This window comes from Dermacentor andersoni, chromosome 5 (assembly GCF_023375885.2).
Source record: "Dermacentor andersoni chromosome 5, qqDerAnde1_hic_scaffold, whole genome shotgun sequence".
NCBI classification, from domain to species: domain Eukaryota; kingdom Metazoa; phylum Arthropoda; class Arachnida; order Ixodida; family Ixodidae; genus Dermacentor; species Dermacentor andersoni.
Window position 1 is genome coordinate 89,578,172 of NC_092818.1, and position 23,708 is coordinate 89,601,879.

Sequence of the window (23,708 nt, forward strand, 5' to 3'; positions counted from 1 at the left end):
TCTTCAACTATGGCACCTCCATCTGCATACTAAATACTTGTAATGTGACCCAACTTTTATTTAATGAATTCTGATTATGATGTGAACGAAATTGATATGGCACTTAAGAAATTACCAGTGTACAGGCGAAGAATTTAATTTATTTATTTATTTATAAATACTGCGATCTGAAACAAGATCTTAGCAGCGTGGTACACGAGTAAGTTCACGAAACAATATAAATACGAAAATGGGGAATTGCACTCAAACATTCTTCAAACAAGCGCTTGATACAAGCGCTTCACACAAGCGCAAAAACAAGCGCTTCAACATTACATCAGCGATCTTTCCCAATCATACAGTTAAACAGTGGTATCACTGACAATCTCAGCAAGTGCAAAAAAAAAGAAGTTTACGATATGTTTCGAAAAGTGATAATGAGTCCTGTGTTACAGTTTTATCGGCCTGCTTATTCCAATCTACAATAGTTCTCGGATAAAAGGAATACTTGAAGCAGTTGACACGTGTTGTAAATGGAGTTACAGCTAGTGAGTTTAGCTGTCTGGTAGCGTAACCTGTTGCATAGGTGATAATGTGAGACGTGCCGATGTTGTAGTGACCATTTATTATTTGGAAAAAAATTTTAAACGACATGCGCGCCTTCTGTCACTTATAGAAGCCAAGCCGCTCCGGGATAAAAGGTTAGTAATAGAACTACGCCCATATGTATCGTAGATGAATCGAACTGCTTTTTTCTGTAAGCTTTCTAGCTTTCGAATATCGCTTTTAGTGAACGGGTCCCATATAACTACAGCATATTCTAAAACGGGGCGGACTAGTGTTTTGTATTCCAATAGACGTACTATTGGTGTGGAGTATTTTAATGCGCGTCTTAGAAAAAACAACTTGCGGCGACAATGGCTATTACTGTGTGAAGGTGCTTTGACCAGGAAAGATCCTTTGTTATGTACAAGCCAAGGTACTTATATTGCGCTACCTCTGTCAAAAAAGCGTTTTCAGTGCCATAGCGATATACCAGTGGCTTCTTTTTTAAATTTATCCGCATATATACTGTGTTTTCGCAATTAGTGCTCATTTGCCATTGTCTACACCACTCAGCTACCTTAAAGAATTATGGGGTTTTACGTGCCAAAACCACTTCCTGATTATGAGGCACGCGGTAGTGGGGGACTCCGGAAATTTCGACCAGCTGGGGTTCTTTAACGTGCACCTAAATCTTAGTACAGGGGCGTTTTCGCATTTCGTCCCCATCGAAATGCGGCTGCCATGGCCGCGATTCGATCCCGCGACCTCGTGCTCAGCAGCCTAACACCATAGCCACTGAGCAAGCACGGCGGGTACTCAACTACTTTATTAAAGTCCCTGTTTAACCTAAGTTGGTCTTCTTCTGTTATTTCATCGTACAGAACGCAGCCGTCAAAGTAAAGCCTGATTTTAACTGAGAGGTTAGTGACGATATCGCTTATATATAACAAAAAGAAAAGGGGGCCAAGAATGGATCCCTGTGGGACGCCAGAATTCACAGCAGCTATATCAGAGGTTGTTTTATTTACAATAAAAAACTGATGGCGGTCTAGGCATAAAGGATGAGGGCATAAAATCGGTTTAGGAAAGCAAAAAAACAAACATAAAAACAAACGGAGGATATCACACCGATCAACAAATGTAGAAATGACGTTATGAAGGGATGAATTTTCAAAATATGGCTTATTAAAAACAATCATGGAAAGTGGGCGTGATGGCGACTATGGAATATACAAACGTGACTATCGAAAGATTAAGCCCTTGAGAAAAACTAACCCTCGGCAGCATTCGAAGCACAAAATACCTACAACGAACAAATTCAAACGACAAAAAGCAATAAAATCTTGGACCATCAAAAGGAAAATTTTTTAAAAGGCATATTCCAGAAAAGTCACTTCTGGAAGCAACGAGGCAGATGGCGTGCTTATACATTTTTTGCCGTTTGGAGTATGTAGTACGCTTCGACAATCTCCCTTTCAGTCTGGTCCCTCGAATAGAACAGCAACGTTGTGTTATTAAAAATTGATTTTCAAGGGTTGTTTCTTTCGCCCCTATTTTTTCTTCTGCATCTGTCAAAGTGCAGGGCCAAAGTGCCTCGTGCCTTGTTCTTTACATGCCACTGGTGTTCCCGTACCCTTTCGTTGAAACACCTGCCCGCTCGTTCAATATAAATGTTGTCACATATCAAGGGAATCGAATACACTACCTCACAAACACAATCTGTGTAGTGCGTTTCGTGCATGGTTGAACACTGTGGCCTACTCTTTCCCATGACCGTCTCAATGGGGCACACTCTACTGATCTTGCATGGAGCCGAAATGACGACCTTGGCTCCGTAGCGGCTTACCTTTTTGATGCTGTGCGACACTTGATGAATATAGGACATGACCTGCAGTTTTTCTTTCTTAATACCCTTTTTCCTGCATCTTTCTGGTGCTTCTTACCTTTAAGTTTTTGCAGCAGACTTTCGCAGGTGCCTGTGATTAAACCCTGAGGGTAACCAGCCGAGAGGAAGCGCCTAACTTGCTCATTGAAACTGGTTTCTAACTTGTTCTCGCATGATTGTTCCAGGGCGGACTTACAAGCTAGGGTTATGTTGGCGCTCTTAAATAGTTTGGAATGTGCACTTTCAAACGGCAGTGGGACCTTCTTTGTTCTTGGATTTTAATACCAACCGATGTGTTTCGGGTCAAAATGAAGACGGAGGTCCAAAAGCCGAAGGGAGTTATCCCTGGATAACTCGCGAAAAAGAAAAGAGGGCGGAAAAAACAACCCATGCGAAGAAATTTTTAAAAACACAACGTTGCTGTTCTATTCGAGGGATCAGACTGAAAGGAAGATTGTCGAAGCATTCCACGTACTATAAAATGAAGACAAATGTATCAGCACGCAATCTGTCTCTTTGCTTCCAGAGTAAGTAAATTTTTCTTGAATGTCTGTAAAAAAAAATTCGTTTTGACGGTGTCAGGTTTTTTTGTTTTTTATTCTTTTTGTTTTATTTTTTGTAGGTGTTTTGTGCTGTGAATGCCACTGAGCGTTAGTTTTTTCTCCAAGTCTCACTCTTTCCATAGTCACGTTTGAAAAATCAATAGTCGCCGTCCCTCCCATTTTCCATGGTTGTTTTCAATAAGCCATATTTTGAGGCTTCATCGCTTCATGTCGTCATTTCCACATTTGTTGATCGGTGTGATATTCCCAGTTTGTTATGTGTTTTTTTTTTCCGTTCGTGCTTTCTTCAAACGATTTTATGCACTCATCCTTCGCTTTAACACTGGTTATTTTCTAAGTGCCATATTCGTTTCCTTCATATGCTCGCGGTCTCTTCCTGTTTTTGTTCCTGTTTTCTTTTTTTATTTTATCCCTCCCTCTTTTGTGATGCTGTAAGAATGGCTCAGAGTTAATTTGGTGATGGCTTCCCAGCAGATAACCTTTACGTTTTTAGTTTATCGGCGCATGTAAGAGTGACAATGCGACACGTGCACAGGTTCGCGAATGAAGTATATGTATGTTGCCTGCGTTCCAAGAAATAAACAGTTCTGCACTCGTAGTGTGGTGTGTGTTTCTTTCCTGTGTCTTTGTTTTTTCGTGCAGTTACAAGAAACGCCTAAGGTGTCACCGGAACGCGCCCTCATTGGCCACCCGAGTGGCGGCCCCGGGCACCCTCTCCACCCGAGCTCTCTTCCAATGAGTGCTTCATCGCCGCGGCAGATGCTCGCAGGCCTGCAAAGAGGTGGGTGCACTGCACCTTTGCTCCCGCGACTCCTCGCTCGCGCGCTTGGTGGACCGCTTCCCGGTTAGCCCTAGCGCTGCGGGCGCGCGTACTCCATCGTTCTTACGGTGAGTCTTTGCCCGTAAGCGCTGCGACTGTCGCACTGTGCTGTATCTTGGATGATTAAACCCGTGTTTGTTGGGGATCCGACTCTGGAGGTTTCTCTGCGCCCTGTCGGAGAGTCGAGGAACCCTGCCCTAGGGCCTTTGTGTGTTGTGAAGGGGAGGAGCGTCGTGCCCTTTCCTGACCGTCGCTCCTAGGGTGGGCCTTGAGCAAGCCCATCTCCACATAGCCGACGACAATCGACAAGCGACTGGTTGAGCGATATTAGATTAGTGGTGGGGCCAACTTAAAAATAATTTTTGGGATACAGCTCTTGAATGCGGATGAATAGAACCAATCAGACGCTGAAACCCCCTCTACGTGACCATGTATTACAACGTCACAGGGATCGGTCCATAGGGAACTTTGATACGCTTGCCTGTCTCCGCAGGGCATGATCAGGCGTGTATGAAGGCGCCATATTGGTCCACTCTTCATCGCGCTATCTATTGGATCTTCATATCCACCACTTCTAACAGCTATTTTCCGTCAAATCTGTAAGAGTAATATCTTCAAATATTATTTTACTACTCTCATCTCATTAATTACCTGTTTAGCGTCTCATTATTCCTGACATGATGCTATATTCGGGCTATCCTTACATTAAACTGGCCTCGCGGCCATTGCTTACCTCCGTTCGGTACTTTCCTGCTTTGTAAATCGCACGTAGTTCTTTAAGCAAAAGAAATATTCGTAGCACTAAAACTCACTCGTGCCTTTGTACTGTTTTCGTGATATATTCACACTATATTCCTGATGTAATAGTGTTGTTTCCAATTTCAGACAACCATAGGAGTTGACTAAAAAAATTATTAAACTAGTTGACACTTAAGGTTCAAGAATGTCAGGCAACCTATTACACTAACTTGGGCAAAATAAGCTTTTACGGCGAACAACGCACGCGACGTGCAATGTTACACGCGTCCGGAAAACTTACGCTGTAGATCGCCTCCAGGTAAGCTTTTAAACTGTGCTGTAGCAGCGGGCTGAGCAAGGTTGGACGACCTTTGAGCACGCCCAACCCATGGAGCTTGCTCGAGCCCAGCGAGTTCTGTAAATATTGCACGCTGTCCACGAACGGGGTAGAGTTTACCAAGAAAGGTCCCGTTGCAACGCCGTACAGGTCGATGTCGACGTTGAACAAGAGGCGGTGGCTTGCGCGTGCACGGGCGAGGAATCCGTATGAGTCGACTGCAAGGCAGGGCACCACAAAAGAGAGCTGAATAAAACACGTTGCGGGGCTAGTTGTTGCATACTCTTTTTCTATGAGTGGCGGATCTTTTATTGCTTTTTTCTCACTTGATGAGACTCCACTGAGCTGCGGCAAATTTCACTGCGGCCAGGCTGGCCGATGCATAAATAATCCCTAAGAGAGCAGGTGTTGCCAACGAGGAACGGCACTGAGTCGCAGCTTCTTCATCTTTGTAAGTGTAGCACTTGTGAACCTTTGCTGTCAGTGACCCGAGGTATAAAGTAAGGTTGTGAAGCTGTTGCACTTCAGTTGGGTTAGGTCTATTTTACAATGATTATATAGGCACAATGTTGAGAAGTCGCCGTTGAATTGTTCCATTTTCGTCGACAACGTATTCGCAAGTTGCACAGGCAAGATTTTACGTTAAAGGTAGAAGGTTCACAAGTAACATTTGCCTTTCCTGAGAGTAATGGGCTCCCGGATTTGGACTTTATTTTCTTAATTGCGTAATCATTTCGCATACATGCTATCCAGTAACTTCTGTATCGTCATAGCTCAAAATGAACGCTTGATGTTTCTGCTTCACCTTGGGTATCTGTGCCTTATGCTGTGCAATCTAGGGCATCGGAAATAATGTATCTAATTTTCTTTTTTTTTACACACCGCTATTCTTATTTTGGGATGATTTAGAGTCTGTGTCCCAGATTGAATTATATTGTTAAATTTCTTCGATCTTGGGTACGGAGTCGGATTGTGTTATTCGCAATAACTTAAAAAAAATATTTTTATCTGTTTATCATAGTACAAGCTTTTTAGTTATCAACGGCTTATTGTTGCTGTGCTTGGGAGCAGTGACGCGGGAAAAAATAAAGGTTTCCAGCAAGGATACTAACGTAGCTTCGAAATGAATGCTTAGTGTCTTAAGGGTGGACAAGAACTAATGAATTTAAATTTTAGGAAACAAATGCACCTAAGGTTCGTACAGCAGTGTTACTTAATTGCCTTTGTCTTTGAACTATACCTTGCGAGCCTACGCACAGCACCATTTCCTGGCAGTGCAGGATATCGTGTCCACGTGCGTCATGATGACACTAATATCAGTCACTGCAGCGATGATAGGCGGATGATAAAATTAATTGCCTATACAATTAACACATTTGCGCTATACTAGACGTGATCTGCGTTGGCTCTTCCACGAGTTCAGCTAACATATATACAATTGTATTTTCGCGGAAGACGATGTACACAAGGGATGAACCATATTGGGGATGAGCCATATTGGAGTACCTACATTGCTGGCAAACTTAGAAGAATGGATCTTATGTGGAAAAACGGTTGGTAGCGTCTCAATCTTAGGTGGCCTCGAGAATGAACCGAGCGTAATGTAAGGAAAAATATTCAGGAACTGCCGACGTATTGTATGACTTTGTCAAGCAAAAATTTTGTCGCTTGGTTCCGCCTATCCTAGTTGCTAATTATCGCAGCATAAAAATTTGTTATCGCCTTGCAGGATGGTGGAGAAAATCACGCACATTCAAAGACGCCGTTAGCTGCTAGTGGCAGGTCCAGTAGTATGTAGTCACACAGCGTGGAACTCGGCACCTCTTGTCCCTCGACCGCGTTACGCAGGGTGCCTGTCCTGAAGTAGCTCGGAGACACCAGCTGGCACAGCACCAATGGCTTGGCTAAAAAATAAATGTGTAGCAGTCCATAAATACATTAATTTTTTTCGCATGTCGAACTAGAAAGCTTGAAAACTGCGGTTGAAACCAGAACATCTCAAACAAAACAATATTAGTAACCGTTGCTTGCTTGCACCCAAGAAACACGAACCTTTCATTCACAGCGAAAAGCTCTTCATATCGCGGTAATTGAATTTTCGATTACGTGTGAACCAAACCATGGGTGTAAAAACGGTCAAAGTGCTAAAAAATTCTGTAGATATAATTAGCGCACATGTTGGAGTCTATATGAAGAAAAGCCTTCATGAAGCGGTTATTTCAAATTAATGAAATGAAGCTGCTCATCTTCTGTGCACTGCGTTTCCCTGCGCGGCAAAACACCGTGACCCGCACCACACGACCCAGGCATTCGTGGATTACGCTGTCTCCAAGTTCCACTCCGTTTTCATTACACCAGCTCCAGTAGCGAGCCAATTCACTCGGCTCTGAATCGATCGGGCAGAGGCGCCATACCACGACAAAAAAGGCATAAGTGTATATATATGCGCTCAACGCTTCGTTTTGTTAAGGGAATAATGCGCTTGAAGACGTACAATTTATGCACTGACGATACTTATGTAGAGGTTGTTGTTTAACTGCGTAATTATGCAATGAAATTTGTACGCGCAGTAAGAAGAATAAATATTTTATAAGCCAATTCGTTATACGTGTGTCCTTTTGTATCTGAGCTAATAGGCAAGACGTATAAGTTAATATGGCTTTTAAGACGTAGGCTTTGAAACCGGCGCGCAAGATTTCTGAACACCGAGAATCACGGAGTTTCATGCCAGAGCCTTTCCAGAATCGCTGTGATCGGCCTACATCCTGTTCTAAGGTTGCACCTCACAGAATGTAAATTCAGCTCGTTTCTGTGGGGCTCAGCCCTTTACTTTTACTAACAGTGCTATGTACATAAATTGTAACAAATTTCTGCAAACAGAATCTCTCAAGTTGTTCATTACGTTTCAGTAGACAGGTGCGCAAGAATTGAGCTACTGGAGCTGAACTAGCGGTGTAAAAACGGTCGTTATGGACATGTGACTTTCTATTCAACAGCGTCGCCTTTAGATTTATACCCCCCTTAATTACATATGTACGGCCGATTATAAGTTGTTCTTCGCGGAATATTTGTTCTGGTCTATCCTGGAAGGTTCATAACACTTGGAAGGGAACGTGTCATAAAGGTGACATTAATACGAGTTGGTGGCTTACTATAGGTGGTTCGTGGAAGATGTTTCAAGGGCAAGAATCAATTACCAGCGTAGCAGTAAATTCCCCAATGAACTGCCCTCAAGCGTTATTCGGCCGTTATCAGCTATGCTTTCATGTTTACATTCGATGAAACTGGGGTAAATTTTAGGTGTAAACGTGGTGCAACTTTTGCCTATGTACCTTGATTATCGCCGTTTTAAATAAGAACCGAACCCTTGTTCTCTCCCTATGTCGATACGCTTTACAATGCGCTCGTAGTGTTCTCTTTGCAAAAAACGAGTCATCTTGTTTATATATTGTTGATATAGGGGAGAGGTTACGAAAACTGTGCATGCAAACGTCGAAGTGCGGGAGTAATTCTGATTATAGCAGTGAATTACGTATGCAAACGCGCCAGAGCACTATAAATGTGTTTGTCGAACGAATAAGAATTTAGCCTGATTTCCTGAGACAGCTATAAGCGCCACGAACACAAAATATATTTACAATAAAGGTGGTGGCCTTGTGTGCGCGCGAAATATGCATGAGAATAAATTACAGGTTTTCTGAAAATTCTTTCGGCAAGTGCCAGGCAGTGTTATTCGGCCCTAGCGAGCTGCGTTTTCTACTCTACCGATAAAGCTTTAAGTCACACGAAGTTAACATTTGGGGAAAAAAGGGGGAGGGGGAGGGGGGGGGGGGGGCATGTAATGTTTACTGTCCGACGAAAGGTTAACGGGTAAAGCTAATTATCAGCTTTCAAAATAACTAATGAGCCGTCTTTTTTTCTTCGGAGTTTGTTGCTCTATACACGCTACGTTTGGTTTTCGTTTAATGGGGACAGGTTATGGCTTATGTTGCACGCAAAGTTTCGAGTGTGAATTAATTACAGTTTTGCAAAAGTTTTCCTTATACGGGCACTCCAAGTTTAACTGTAAAGCTTCTGTTTTAAGTTCTCCCTCAGTTTTGATGACACACGCTATAATTCAGAGCGAAAAATAACGGCAGAAAAGTAAATGACATTGTGAATTCAGACATACTCTTGAACAGCGCAGCTGTGGTTGTCGTTGTCGCGTGTGAGGGTATAGGGGAACTTGGTGGCGTTGATATGGGTACCACTACCGATGAGGACATCGTGGAAGTTCCAACAGATATCGGCGTCTTGCCTGTGAAGATAAAAAAGATAAATATATCGAGTTCGTTCCGAAAAGGCCGCCGAAAGCTCTGATCAAAATGGTGAAAGCGTCGTTTCACAGAAGCGGCTGGTTTATCCGAATCACAGCTGTTCTTCGAATGCTCGCGTGCATGGCTGATTAGTTGGCTGCGCTCCAGTTTGGAAAAGCAATTATTCTTGCTTGGTTATAAAAGTAGTCCAGTCCATATTAGCCGCAAGAAGCACAATTTTCTGCCAAGGTAGCGTTTACAATATCCTACAGTGAATTAGTATTAGGAGACCATTTCTATATTTGGCAAGCCTGTGATCAAGGTGCGCGTTTTGTTGGTTCAGTTGACTGCTAGTGTTTTTGTTTTTCAATGAAGCGAATTCGTGAGCACTAATTAAAGAAAGGTAAAAATTCTGCTCGCAAAACGAACCACTGCCGGAAGAAATGCATTGTTTGAGGTATTCTACTGCAGGTTGACGAATTCTGTGACCACGAAGATGACATTGACGCAAGCTTTACGAACAGTTCCTGCAGATAAACAGTGTGTCTACATTTACTCAGATGCAGCCTGACCGAATCGTTGGGCTTGAAGAAGTAACCGGGGAAACCTGGACGTGCGTGTCACCTCGTAATTACTGTCACATTATGAAAATGTTTGCGTACGTTTGGAATAACATGTGGCCACAGACCCCGTAAAGAAGGAAGAATTAACACTTATGCTCAGTGCAATAAGTAGAACTCATCGACAATTACACAAAGTTCATATATTTTGGCACGGATTGATATGTTTACGTTGCTGTAATGTCACGCGACTATTACTGTTTTCCTTGATACAGTTTGCACATTGCAGTGTCTCCTCCATATCCGCTGGAAAGCCAAGTATGTAAGCTTTAATTGGCGCCATCTCGTGCACCAGCCTCGCGCAGATTAGAAGACCAAGTGCTCTCTAGGCTTGACTATTAGAACAAGCTGTCTTTTTTCTCTGTCTTGCTTTATCGAAACACTAGTCTAGTTTGTTAAGACTGCACAAGATTTATAATCTCTTTTCTAGAAAGTGCTGACTAACAATTCTAAGCCAAGCTGCATTGGTGTAATTGCTACTCTGATGCGTGCGCTGTCAACAGATTAAATGTTGCAACAATTTAACTGTTCAAACAATCTGAAAATAGTAAAGAAGAAAGGACATTCAAACATCGATAAAGGAAGTGGTTTCAATTTAAAACTTGATTGAACTTCTGTGTATATATATATATATATATATATATATATATAATATAATGTGCCGTTTTCGTTCGCGTTTGGTTGCTGCTCTTTTAACGCTCTGACTTCACTTACATTTTAATCTTTTTGTCAGTACAAATAAACTGGGGTGCACCGCAACACAATTTACGGTACGGGTGCCTCGCCGCTAAAGCGTCCGTAGGGGCACTGGCCATTAAAGGGAGCGCAATCACTTACTGTGATCTGGATTTCAAGTATTTTTGTCCTCAAATACTTTCACCGTTCTTTCCGTGTTGCTCGTTATGATTAGCTTTGGCGCGGTCTACATTTAGCACTTACTGTCAGGGGAGAAAGGAAGGCATTCAAATCAATGAAGACAGAAGGCGAGTCTTGGAAGAGAAAAGCGCGCAACTGCGGACCCGGCATGTCACCAGGACTTTGGTCGGGATCGTCAGGTGCATTACGATGTACGCGAGTAGGGGCCCCTGCCTGTCATTGTGCGCCGTCTGGTTTCGTTAACAAGAGCACCTTTAATCATTAGACTGTACGCAATATACCGTGGGAAAAGGCAAAATGAGCAAGAGAACGGTCCTACCAGGTTCCGTTTTTATACAGTTGAGCGCTGCCAGCACAAAGTGAACTGCTTGTATACTCAATCTGCGAATATTTCTGGCAGACTCAAAATCTGTACTCAAGAGCCAACTCGACGCACGCCGAGCCTGGTGCCCTTGCGTTCAAATGCCCCTGAAACCTCAGTTCAGCAACACGAGGTGACCAGACGTGGTCATTTTAGGTGAATGTGTGCACAGTACTCTTTTGGGACAAGAGGTAAACTGTATTACTTGTTGAAGAAGGAGCAGCGTAAACCAGTAGTGTTAAATAGGAAATTGCGAGCGCTTACGCCATACGCGGAAATGTTTGATAGACCAGCCCGGAGTGAAAATAACAAGAAAGGCGCATTATGGACGAACAATCCGTCCATAACATTACCACAGACGTGGCTCGTACGATTTCTCGTCATGTTGAAATATCTTCCAGTATATTGCTTCCTAACAGTGCGTTGGCCACTGATTTGGTTTCTTTGTGTATGAGTGCTTGCGTTGTATTTGTTTTCTTGAGACTGGTTTGACTGCCACGTTCTTTATCCATCCATGTTCGTAGAACTTATAAAATTATTGCGAGCACGACAGTATTAAATGTGTTCAAGGAACCAGTATGGTATACCACGAAAGCAATTCGGCGTACTTACGCGTGGCGTTAACAGTACCTGCATAAAGAAAAAGCGACAAGTTGGCAGAAAGAACAATTTCCGATACAATACACAGCTTCAGTTCATAGCATAAATATCAAGTCAGTCATTGTTGAACGTACAATTTAAGTAAAGAAATAAGCCTAGATTTAATACAGTTCAGACACTAGGCGAATGCAACTACGGAGCGACACATTTCTGTGTCATCGCATGTCAAACGGATTGACATGCTATGGATATACTTTGGCGCAGATATCCACCGACAAAACATCACGGCATACCCGAAGAAAATCTGTGTGACCACTAGAAACTCACCTTGGTTGATTTCATTATGTTCTATAGCAAAGGTTTTGTTGTAGCGCTATTGTTTTCATAAACGCCCTATCTGTGCGTCTCTGATTTAACGCTGCGGAATGCAGTGGTGCTGCGTAATGTGTCAGTGAAATTCAAAATAACTTTTCAAGAAATTTCGCCCACTGTAGATGACATTCTTCGAAAGTGCAATAGTTCTTGAGTTTGTTAGCCATAACGTGATGGCGAAATGTTTCTATTTTGTAGAAAGCACAGAAAAAAAAATGGGGATCGGCTAGAGATAAATGTACGCGTTTAAATATTTTTCCAGATGCGAACTTTCCACTTGATTGGTTGTGTCAGAGAAAATGTTAAAACTGTTATGGTGTGCACCGCACTACGGTGGACTGTAACTGCGCAACTGCTTCAGAACTATAGTGGCAAAGCAGCAAGCCCTTCTGTAGGCCCTCAGAACTTACGCAATGTGTATACCTCGTAACATTTATATTTTTTTTCAGTTTTCTAACTCATGCATATGCCAGCCGGTGAAAGTAGCTGCAGTAATATGGAGTGTAGCACGTAGGGAGTGAATGGCTCGTGACGGCCACTTGGCTAGACCACTAGATGTAGTGACGGCTGCCAGTCGTTGCTCTTGAGGGCAACGTCTATCCATTCCCAAGTCACCGCACACCGTGACCTGCAAGGTAAAACGCAAAATGTGGCTCTTCGAAATCGCGCAGTTGAATTGTGCTAATGTACAAAGATCGCTTGTACATAAGGGCATGGCCATTTTCTCGCAAGAGAACGAGTGCCTAATTATTTTTTGTTCTTCAAAAAGGAGCCCTTTATGTATTTGCCCGCTTTGCAGCTGCTGGGTTCTGCTGCCTTGCTGTGTATGGGTAACGTTCAAACACAAAAACTCTCAAGTTAGCGCTAAGCTTTCATCTTGCCGTTGATATCTTTGCGCTATCCTGTAATTGTCCGTGCCTGATTGGCGTTGATCCTGAAGAGGGGGGGGGGTGGCATATCGGCAAGTGTCCATCTAATGGACATGTCCATATCCTCTACTGCTAAAGATTTAAATGGCTGGGCTGGGGTATGCGTCAGAAGGAGACAGACGCTCCCAACCAATCTAGTTGGGAGCGTCTAGTTGGTTCATGCTAGTTGGCTAGGTGGTTCATGCTTCAATTACTAAAGGCAAGGCGCAGAAGACCAGGACTCAGAAGAACAAAAACGACAGGACCGGCGCCGGTTCTGTCGTTTGTGTTCTTCTTCTTGAGTCCTGGTCTTCTGCGCCTTGTTAATTGTGTTTAGTCTCCCGCGGTTACTGGTGACCGGGGCATTCAGCAAGACCTGCCATGGAGCAACAGGATTCTGGATTTTCCGCTGACAAGCTCCATGTTGATAGCCACGAGCACGGTCATATGTTGCAGGTAAATGCGATTACTCCGTCTTCAAGCTTGTGGTCTTCGGCGTTCCAATGCATGGGACCTGAAAGAAATAACGATTGGCGGCTAATGCGACCAGTGTTCCTAACCGCTATCCTCTAACCGACATTCAGGATTGCAGTGCCATTGTAGCTGGGACCACCATATATTCGACTGTTGTACTACCTTACGTGGCAAAAACTGCTGTTTATACCCCGTTTTTTCTGTTGGAGGTTTGAGTGTGCCTTTTGGTTTGCGTAATGTGGCCCAAACATTCTAGCGTTTTATGAGGAAATCACCAGGAGTATATCGTTTGGCTTTGCCTACCTCGTTGATCCCCTCGTCGCTTGTAAGGAGGCCTAGACGCACATATCTCCGTCAAATGTTTGCTCTTGTGCGTGATTATGATCTCGTCGCCGGTTCTCCCACGCTGCCTGTTGCTGATCCAATTTCTTTCTTGCAGCGTCTGCGCTGTTTCATGCGAAGCTTGCGTCCTTCGCCAACTTCGGCGCACACGAGTCCACGTGATGTTTTCTTGCTGTCAAGCCTGCAATGCCCTCTAACGTTTTCACCTGCCTCGTTGTCCTCTTCCACCGCAAACACACCTGTGGAGCGTCTTTCTTGTTCTGGCGTGTCCCTCATCAACCACGTGAGCTGGTGCGAATATACGCCAGAGAAAGAACAGCAAACGGAATGTGCAGCTGGTGGATGCACTTTTGAGTGTCTCGCAAACGCTGGAAAAAAGTTGCGAAATTTTTATGTATTTAAACGCCTACAACGTATTCGCGGCAAAGACAACACGCGCGCACACACACGCACGCACGCACACACACACACACACGCACACACACACTTATAATAACAGGCAAATTGTGGCAAATCCGTCTTTCAGCTGATACGAATCAGGCCAAGAAGCAGTTAATTTGATGCCAGTAGCTACGTTTCATTCACCGCAGTTTATAGTCGTCCATGCGAACGTAATAATGGCAAGTGAGGATGCTTGGTCCGCGTCTCCAACCAGTAACCATTCGTTACTCACCAATTGCGCACATTCGAGCTACGAGGTTCTCTCATATCGGCTCATAACACAACGGAGGGGTAAGCATGAGTTAGCTAAACGGAAAATTATAGCAAACCGTGGAAAGTATGCATTATAAATACTAGCAATAACCTGCTTTCCCATCCGAATTTCCTATCTAGGTCGGCATTTAAAAAAACTCAAGAATTGCTAAAAAGCATTTTTATTTAGTAAGGTACTTAAAACCCGGTAATCTCATCCTTGTCGGCAAGTGGGACTTAAGACCAAACACTGTAGGTGCCGAAAATCGTGTGTTTTTATTGGTTTTCTAGCTTTCCTAAGGCTAGCTGATAAACTTTGTATAAATCTCGTTCCACTTAGGCATAAGCTATGAAGAAAATATTTGCAAATATTTTTCGCTTAAGGGAAAAAGGTCTTCCACATATTATCATTAAGTACAGAGAACAGCGGTGATTGTACTAAAATTTCTTTAGTCCTAAATATGCATTGCAATAAATTCTCAATTAAGGGGGGAGGGAGGTAAGGGGTGGCAATGGCGCTGCGCCTCGGAAAATCGCGCACCGCGGTTGAAGCACCCCTGCCCATAATACGCAGTGTGACAAAAGCGCGAGGAAACAGTGTACGGCAACCACGCGTCCAAACGGAAAGCATGCATTACGACTTAAACTAAAACTACGAGCAGGCCAGCTAGGTATCCTTCGCATAACTGAGAGTTCCATCGAAGACAGTAATAGGCTAGGTAAAAGAGGGACTTCCGAAATTAGTCATCCTGCAGCGACTGCAACAGTTAAAAGGCTTAGTAGGAAAACTACTTAGGCGAGTTGGTGGGTACGCATCGAAGTCGTTGTAGCGTAAGAAAGCACACACAAGCGGGCAGGACACCACGAGCGCTACTCGTGCGGGAAAAACGGGAGCGGCAGCGGAGCCTTCATCACTCGCCGCTTGCTCGTGAACAAAGACTCTCGGGAAATGAAGGAAACTCACCTGACAGGCCCAGTGGCGACGATAATGCTTGCGTTTCCTATGAGCAAACCACGTGAAAAAGGTTACTCCCCCCCCCTCCACCGAAGCCTGCTTGGTGCGGCCGCCCGACATTTGCGGCGTGGGAGGCCGCTTTGTGACGTGTCTTCCTACAAAATATGTGAAACCATCTTTCACTAAAGCAGCCACTCTTATCCGGAGCAGTGTTCCTCATATTTATACTTTTTGCTGGATCATTCATTTGCACAACCGTAACCGGAACCACGAATTATATGTGAAACGCTGTTTCACATAAGTTGAAAATATTTTCACACATTTTACACATATACCTGGAGCCAAAGTGTAAAGAGAATAAATGCGTAATTAGCTGTAGAAATCACAAAATGTCCGTTTTCAAAAAGCTTTTTGTTCCTACGTGCTTTTTTGCTAATGGCTGGCTACCTTGGATATTATTTTCAGCATCAGTCTAGTCTAAAGTTTCCTCTTTTGGAATAATTCTAGTGCATGAGCTTATGTAACTATTAGCCCACGTGTGCACTGGATCAGTTGCGCAAAATTGTGATTAATGTTACTCTTTAGTTTGATAATTTATGACAAATTTTCAATTTTCAATACAATTTACACCTTTTTTAATGCGATGTTTGATATCTTCAGCCAGCTCGCGGTGTGCATGAGCCTATTTCCAGACCTAGCTTAGCCGAGCAACTTCGCAGTCACACTATTCTTGGAAGGACATGTGGCAATCAGTCTAGGCAAACTTTGTTCGCAGTTATACTAGTTCTCACCTCAGCCTTCATCACGATCGCCGTGCAGTTGATTTTTCCGTAATGTAGAGGAAGCTCCTGTTGCGCAGAACCGCGGTGCGGTGTCAGCAGGAGGGGTAGCAGGCTGGTAGTGTACGTGTTGAAACTCTTCCTTGATCCGGAATCTGAAAATTTAGAGCAAGGACGATCAAGAACGGTAACGCGGCTGGCTGCTGCTGCAGCTACTCCTGCTGTTTATGACTACGATGATGATGGTGGTGATCGTTATCTGTGGCATGCATCCGCTGAGGAGGATGGGCCACGAACCAGACGCCGCAACGTCCGCGCCCCACAAATAAACTTGACTTATTGCGCGGGCGAAAACACTGGAAGAACAACCAAGACAAGCACTGACTTCCGAGTGCATTTTCATTTCGAATAACATACATATATATCCAAGACCCCAAGGCTACCACAAGAGAAGTTTTTGCCCAGGTGTCTTGGTTATAAAGGCTTGTTATTCGAAATAAAAATGTACCCGGTAGTCAGCGCTTGTCTTCGGCGTTCTTTGATCTTTTGTCTATGCACGCGCTGCAAGTCAAGTTGCTTTAATATACAAACTAGCCTATACCCAAACCCTGCCCCACAAGTACGCCCCCCATTTCATTACGAGCCATCGCTGCAATTTTCTCTTGGGCCCAATGGTACAGACGGCGCGAATCAGCCGGCTATACCAATGTCGGTCTACATATCCGTCTCCGACAGACGCTGTGCATTATTTGTGAATATTTTGTTATTTGAACGTAATTATGCTCTCACATACAATTTTGCAACATTAGAACAACGTAACATCCGACATTGTATTGCCCAGCAATTCTGTAAGGTACCGGCGTGAACAGTTGCGAAAACAGTCTCTGAAATCGTCGTACATAGAGCGCAGTTATCGCAGGCGTGACACCACAACTGTTTTAAGCATTTTTTCGACCTATATGTGTATTATCTGCTTTACAATAACGCCAGACAGTGCACCTTTTCTGAGTGAAGCTGTTTTTGCATTTTATTTTTAATATTGCCCCATGCTCTCGTCCTGTAGTGGAATTTGGTAGGCCTACTTACCATTCAACAAATTTTACTTTGAGTTTCCCAAATTTGAGATGTAAATGTGCCATATCACGACGCCTGAAGAGTTGCGCTTATGCAAACACTTTCAGATTCCCTGCGCACTGTTGACGTCGAAACTTTTCTCGTCACAGATATTGGGCTGGGCTTGGAAAGAGGGGCAACTTAGTGTTCTTTCCATGAGTAATCTTCCATGCAAACACAAGCTTACGCTAATTTCGGAATGCCGGGCCACGCAAAGCTAATAAGCCAGTATATCAACAAGATACCTGCGCTTCTTCAACCAAACTCCTGGGAAGAGGAGACTGCTCCCAGATGGGTTGTTGTTGTTATAGCCTGTGACACTTTTGACTCCTACCCACGATGGGAGATTGGCCAAGCAATGGGTGGATTATTCCAAATTAATATAGAGCATAAATTTCCTAATATATATGGGAATAGCATTGAATAGGGTAGAATTACCTGTTGAAATAAAATCAGGAAGGTCATGTTGTATGTGTAATAATTAATTTAAAAGTAAAAAAAATAAGAATTTAGCAGGGCATTCGTTTAGATGCTGTAAGGAATGTTTGGACAGCGAAGCATGCATCCCTCTGGCTTAACCCCAAAATGGACGCCCCGAACGAAAGGATTGCAGGTTCTGTCAAGACCAGGGGTGCTATAACGTAAAACTATTCCAAACTTTTCTATTCCAATTCTGCTATCAGCCCTCCACGATTGGTCAAAAACTTTTTTCGACCACCCCCACTTCACCTGTCTGTCACGCGACGTCACGAAAACCGCGATACCTCCCCATCTGATATGATGTGTACACACTGATTATGCATGATTTGATAGAAAAAAGAAAAACAGTTATTTCTTATTCGACCCCTTTTAGCCATTAGCCCTCGGCTATTGGTAAAAAGGTTTAGGGCTGCACCCACTTCACCTGCCTGTCACGCGACGTCACAAAACCGCAAGAACTCACCGCGTCAAAGTGACGTGTACGCGATAAAGATGCATTAATATGCCGAACAAAACTGAATTTTTTTTCGGAATAGCCGTAGGCTGCCCCGTTCCGAAAGGAATGGAAGGTGGCTGCCGCCGATCGCTCAGACGCTGGCTACTCGCACCTGCCGGAGAGCATGAGTGTATTTGCGTAGAATAAAACTTCTTGCGTGGCCGTGTAACGTTTTCGAGCACTTTCGGCACGTTTACAACCTCATTCTGCCAACTCTTCTTTGCTGAGGGTCCGCTTTAGCGTCATGCTTGAGCTTCCGTTGCATGCCGCCGCTATTTTCCACCAGCCACCGCAAGCTAAGTAAGGGAAAGCCGACCAATCGTTGACGCCGGCACCACCCTCTTCATCTGGTTATCGACTTTCAGTGCAGTGGCTCTGCCCCATCGAATCCCTCTCCACTTGAGCGTTCTCCTCGCCTCTTGTCAGCCAATTAGATACGACAAACCGCTCAGTGTAGGCAACGTTGTTCGTTTTTCAAGCAAGCAAAAGTGACCTCCTATGAACGAGGAGAGCGTTTGATTGGTCTGTTCAGACAACCCTGCGGATGACCGCCCGGTGCTTGCGTTGGCGGTTACGCAAATTTGACGTCAGGAGATTGGAATAGAAACATATTGGAATAGTTTTACGTTATAGGGCCCCAGGCGAATTCTTCGAAAAGGTGTCTCCAACAACCTATTTAATAACGCACTAAAGCGGTGACAAGATAGAAGAAAGTGCTGTATCGTCTCCTCTTCATTACAAAAGAACAGAGGGGAGAGGGAACCAAACCCGACCTGTGTAAATAGAAAATTAGGGAGGGAATGCGGCAGCGTAATTTGCTGAGGCAGACCTCAAGCATCTTTGTGTAACATGATTCGCTATGCCAGGGAAATGCCAGGTCATTATACTCTAGAGAAGAAGTCAAATATGGGTTTGATAAGGCTAATCTAATCGATCGCATCCGCAATCTTGCCGCTGTGATCTGTGCTGTCACTGGTAGAATAGGAAGAACAGGGCCGGATAGTGATGCATGTGCCAGTGAATCGGCAGTTTCATTAAAAAACAAGCCTTTATGACTAGGAACCCACATCAAATGAACAGATTGCACATGGGCAGGAACTAGTAAGTAGATGAGTTTTAGCAATTGTGACTCATTAGTAGCGGTAAGGCAAGAGCATAAAAAAGGGAGTCCGTAAGAATTGCAGCAGTTGCAATCATTTGGTCTAATTTACGTAAAGCTAGGATTACTGCTAACGACCCAGCCAGAAAAATAGGCACAAAATCAAGCAATCTTAAAGAAAAAGACTGGTCTAGCGCAGGACCAAATATTCCAATGCCAGCTTTTTCCTCGCACCGTTAGGCATCTGTTGCAATGATAATGTTTGTGTCTAGGGTGCTTAGGTAGTCTTGAAACATCGCGTTGAAGATGCCGTGAGGGAGTAGTTTCGCGTGGTTTGGGAAAATGTCATCGAACATACCTGGTCTCTGGGTAATGTGAATGTGTATTATTAGGAAGCACATCACGAATTTGCACATATAGTGGTTCAAGTAATGCTTGCACAAATATAATCTGTGGTCTATGAACCTGGGCCAATGAACAGGAAAACAATCATTCTGGATTTGAGATGAAAATAATTTGAGGACGCTTTAATTGTGATTCATATAGCCTTGAGAAGGTCTGAACGGTCAGAAGGTGAAATCGGCATAATATGGGTGGGATTCTTGCTTCCAGGTATAATACGGTTTGCAACGTATTTTCGAATGCCTAAGCACAGACGTAGTGCCTCTCGTTCTAACAAAACCAGCGGCCGAAGCTTGTATGATGGAACACCTAAGAATAAAACACATCCAAATTGTAACACCGGACGAAAGTACATCTTATATACCATCAAAAAGGATTTTTTTCGCATACCTGTTCTTCGATTGCTTAACTTGCGCAATATGAACATTGTGCGAGCTCCTTTTGTCGCAATATATTCAATATGCGGCCACCAGTTAAGATTTCCGTTGTAAATAACTCTAAGGTACTTTAGTGGCTCTACTTGTGGGATATTTTCGAGATGATAGTTAAGCGATATGTATACTGGGTCTTTAACTGGAAAAACAAGTATAGCTCACTTATTAGCATTCAGGTTTAAGTGTAAGCTATCCAGCCAGTGTTCCAGTTCCCTTATGTACGACTGGAAAATTTCGTAAGGAAAGCATATGTCCCTAGCCATACCAAAAAAGGCAATGTCATCAGCATAAACGTAGGTACAGACACTTGAGTGAACGGGGATTGTGCTCAGTAAAATAGTAAATAATACTGGTGAGAGTACCAATCCCTGAGGCACACTTCTTGTTTACTTATGTTTACTAGAAGGATAGCCGCTTCGAATACAATAGAATTCCCTGTCTTTTAAAATTCATGCATCCATGCTACAATATAGCCTGGAAAACAAGGGCTCTGTAACCGATTTGTTGAAATTGTGTGTTCAATGCGGTCATAGGCTTTACGTATATCTAAGGTAACTAAAGCCGCATATTGCTTTTTCCTTCTGCCGATGTTAATTCGATTTTCAAGGTCTACATGCGCGTGCCATATTGAATAGCCAGATCAAAATCCAATTTGGCAAGGACTCAACAATTGATTTTCGACAATAAACTCTATTATGTGTCCAAGAAGCCGTCTTTGAATAAGTTTCGCTATGTTCGATGTCAACGAAATTGGTCTGATTTTGTCGATAGTGTACCCTACCCCTTGCTTTTTGATTAAACGAATAATTTCGGCGATCTTCCATTTTTGTTTAATCCATGCATTGCTAACAGAGTAGTTTACCAAGTTCAGGTACTCACGTGGAGCCTCGTGAAAGAAAATCTTTATCATTACATTTGTTATTCCGTCCGGGCCAAGCGCTGTAGGTGGCAACCGTAACATAACTTGTGCTACTTCAGAATAGAATATTTCTTTGTAGTCCGAGAATGCAGGAGTAAAAACAGAAGTTTGAAGACGCGTTGCGAACCGGCTCTACAATCCTTTAGCCAATAGCTCGAAGGACTCCTGCATTTCCTTTGAGGTATAGACGATTTAGTCTACATTACCGCTCAGTGGGAGTCTGTTTCTAAAATGAAGTTATTAAAGCACGTTTGTTTTTGGATTTAGAAAATAATCGAAATGGTTTTTATTGTACTCATCTTTTGGGTGTTTAATAGTAAGTTTGAAGGTTGCCGAAATAAATTGAAGATCTTTCCAATTTTGTGGGTTCTGATTATGTAGAAGCTTTGTCCAAGCAGCTTTCCTTCTTCGATAAAGTCGCGTGCACTCACTGTTCCACCAAGGACTAGATGGGGAACGCTTACCTGTCTGAATTACAAATACAGACTTTTGTCGGGACGTCTGTAATGCTGAACAAATATTCAAGCCAATTTCTTCGTCATTACTATTAGGTAACGATGCAATGGTGGAGCGCAAGCAGTCTTTAAATTTTTTGCATTTCCCAAATATTCTGCCTTGCCGTTCAACTGATGTTCAAGGGCATGCAATTTCAAGGTATACCGGGAGATGATCACTGTTTGTACCGAAATCAATCGTAGTCCAAGACCTCACAGCGACACTTGTGCTAGAAAACGTCAAATCTAAAACTGAGTGAGATTGCCCACGGAGAAATGTAGGTCATCTGACATTAAGGCATGAAAGATTTTTATCTATGGTCCAATCCCATAGACGTGTCCCACATGCATCTGTTTGTAACCCCATGACACGTGACGCAAGTTGAAGTCACCAGTAAGGACGACTTCATTTTTGCAGCGGGCAAGCGCACAATACAATTGGTGTGCACTTTGTACGACCGTAGGGAAATAAGCACTTATAATCGAAAATGAACAGTAGCCTGGGATGGTAAGGTGCACTGCCGAAATTTCACATTCTGGAGACATTAACCTGAAAGCCATTTTCGCCTTATGACAGAATTTAGATGATAACAATATCATTAAGCCACCTCCAAGTCAAACGCGATCTAATCGAAAAGATCGAAAATCTTTAAAATGAAAATTTTTCTCAGGAGTAAGCCAGGTGTCTTGTAAGATTATGACGTCAGCATTAAGTTGAGTTGTTAAGTAGTTTAAGCCTGTTGAAGCAGAGAACAAGGAACGAGAGTTCCATTGTAGCACTTTTAAAAAAGCTATAGTGATGATCCAATTGATATTGAGTGACTACCGTCGCAATGAACTTTCTTGGATGACAGAATGAGAAATAGAATTACCCTTTTTGTTTTTGGTATATGGACGAGAAGCCGTTACTGGAAACCTAGTTCGCTTTTGCGGCATGGTATCATGATCCGTTTCCATGTCGACCTGCGAGTCTGAGTGACGCGAAGAACAAGGATCGGATCCTGCAAATGTTGGATCCGATGTGGTACTCGGCGCTAGGACTTAACTGGCTACCTGTTCTGCAACATAACAATCGATTTGGTGATTGGTGTGGCAGTTGTTTGCCACAGCTGTGTGATCTGCGCAGTAAACACTTGCGAAATGCATTCGGTAACACTTGTGACAAAATGTTGCATAGCCTTTGTCATTGCTTTTTCTACTGTTGATTCAATGAGCTTAGGCAAGTTGCCTTCATGCAAAGTAGATTGCCTCACAATGACGCCAGCGTATCCAAAGGCTCTTTCCTGGACGACTGCAATAGCTTCTGGCCTCGAACATAGTCGCCTGTCAATTATCTCGAGTAGCAGTATTTCGTTAGCTCTAGCCGAGCAGTTTCCACAGTCAACGGCATGGTTTCCTTCACATAGGCAGCACGTTTCGTCTTCAGCTGTGCATTCATTGGGGGAATGATCGTCACCACAGGCGAGACAGCGTCCATTTGATTTGCAGCCTCCTGCACTATGGCCAAAACGCCAACAGTTCCGACACTGAAGTGGACGGGAAGCGAGAGGTTCCACTTTAAAAATAAATCGCCACACTTTTATTTCAGATGGGCAGGACATGCCAGCAAACGTAGCATTAACCGATTCTGTGACAGCTTTTTCCCTGTTTACGAGTCGCTTACATCGGTATACAGCTATGACGGCAGCATCAGACAGTTTCTCCAGAGTCTCAGTTGGGCTCAATCGAGAGTCTACGCCTCGGACAATGCCCTGAGTTCATGATAGAAGAGGAGGAATGAACGCACTCACCGGGACAGATGCGAAAGTCTTCCACTTTAGGAGGTCTGCAACACAGGTCGAATCTGATGGCCTACAAACTATCCCACCTCTTGCAAATTGTCGGGCATCGCTTATCATCTGGAAATGATGCGTGATGGCTTGGAGCTCGGCCTGAACAGCCTGTGGGTAGTTCAGCCGGATGAATCCACCGTACGAGGACACCAGTGCGACAGGGATGCTGCTAACACCACTGCGGAAGAAAGATTGCAAAGGCAAATCGTCAGGAGAAACGGAGGCTGACCAAGGGCTGGGCCCTTGCCCAGGAGAGTTTTTAGACATCAGTGCTTCTTCAATCAGGAAATAAGTCC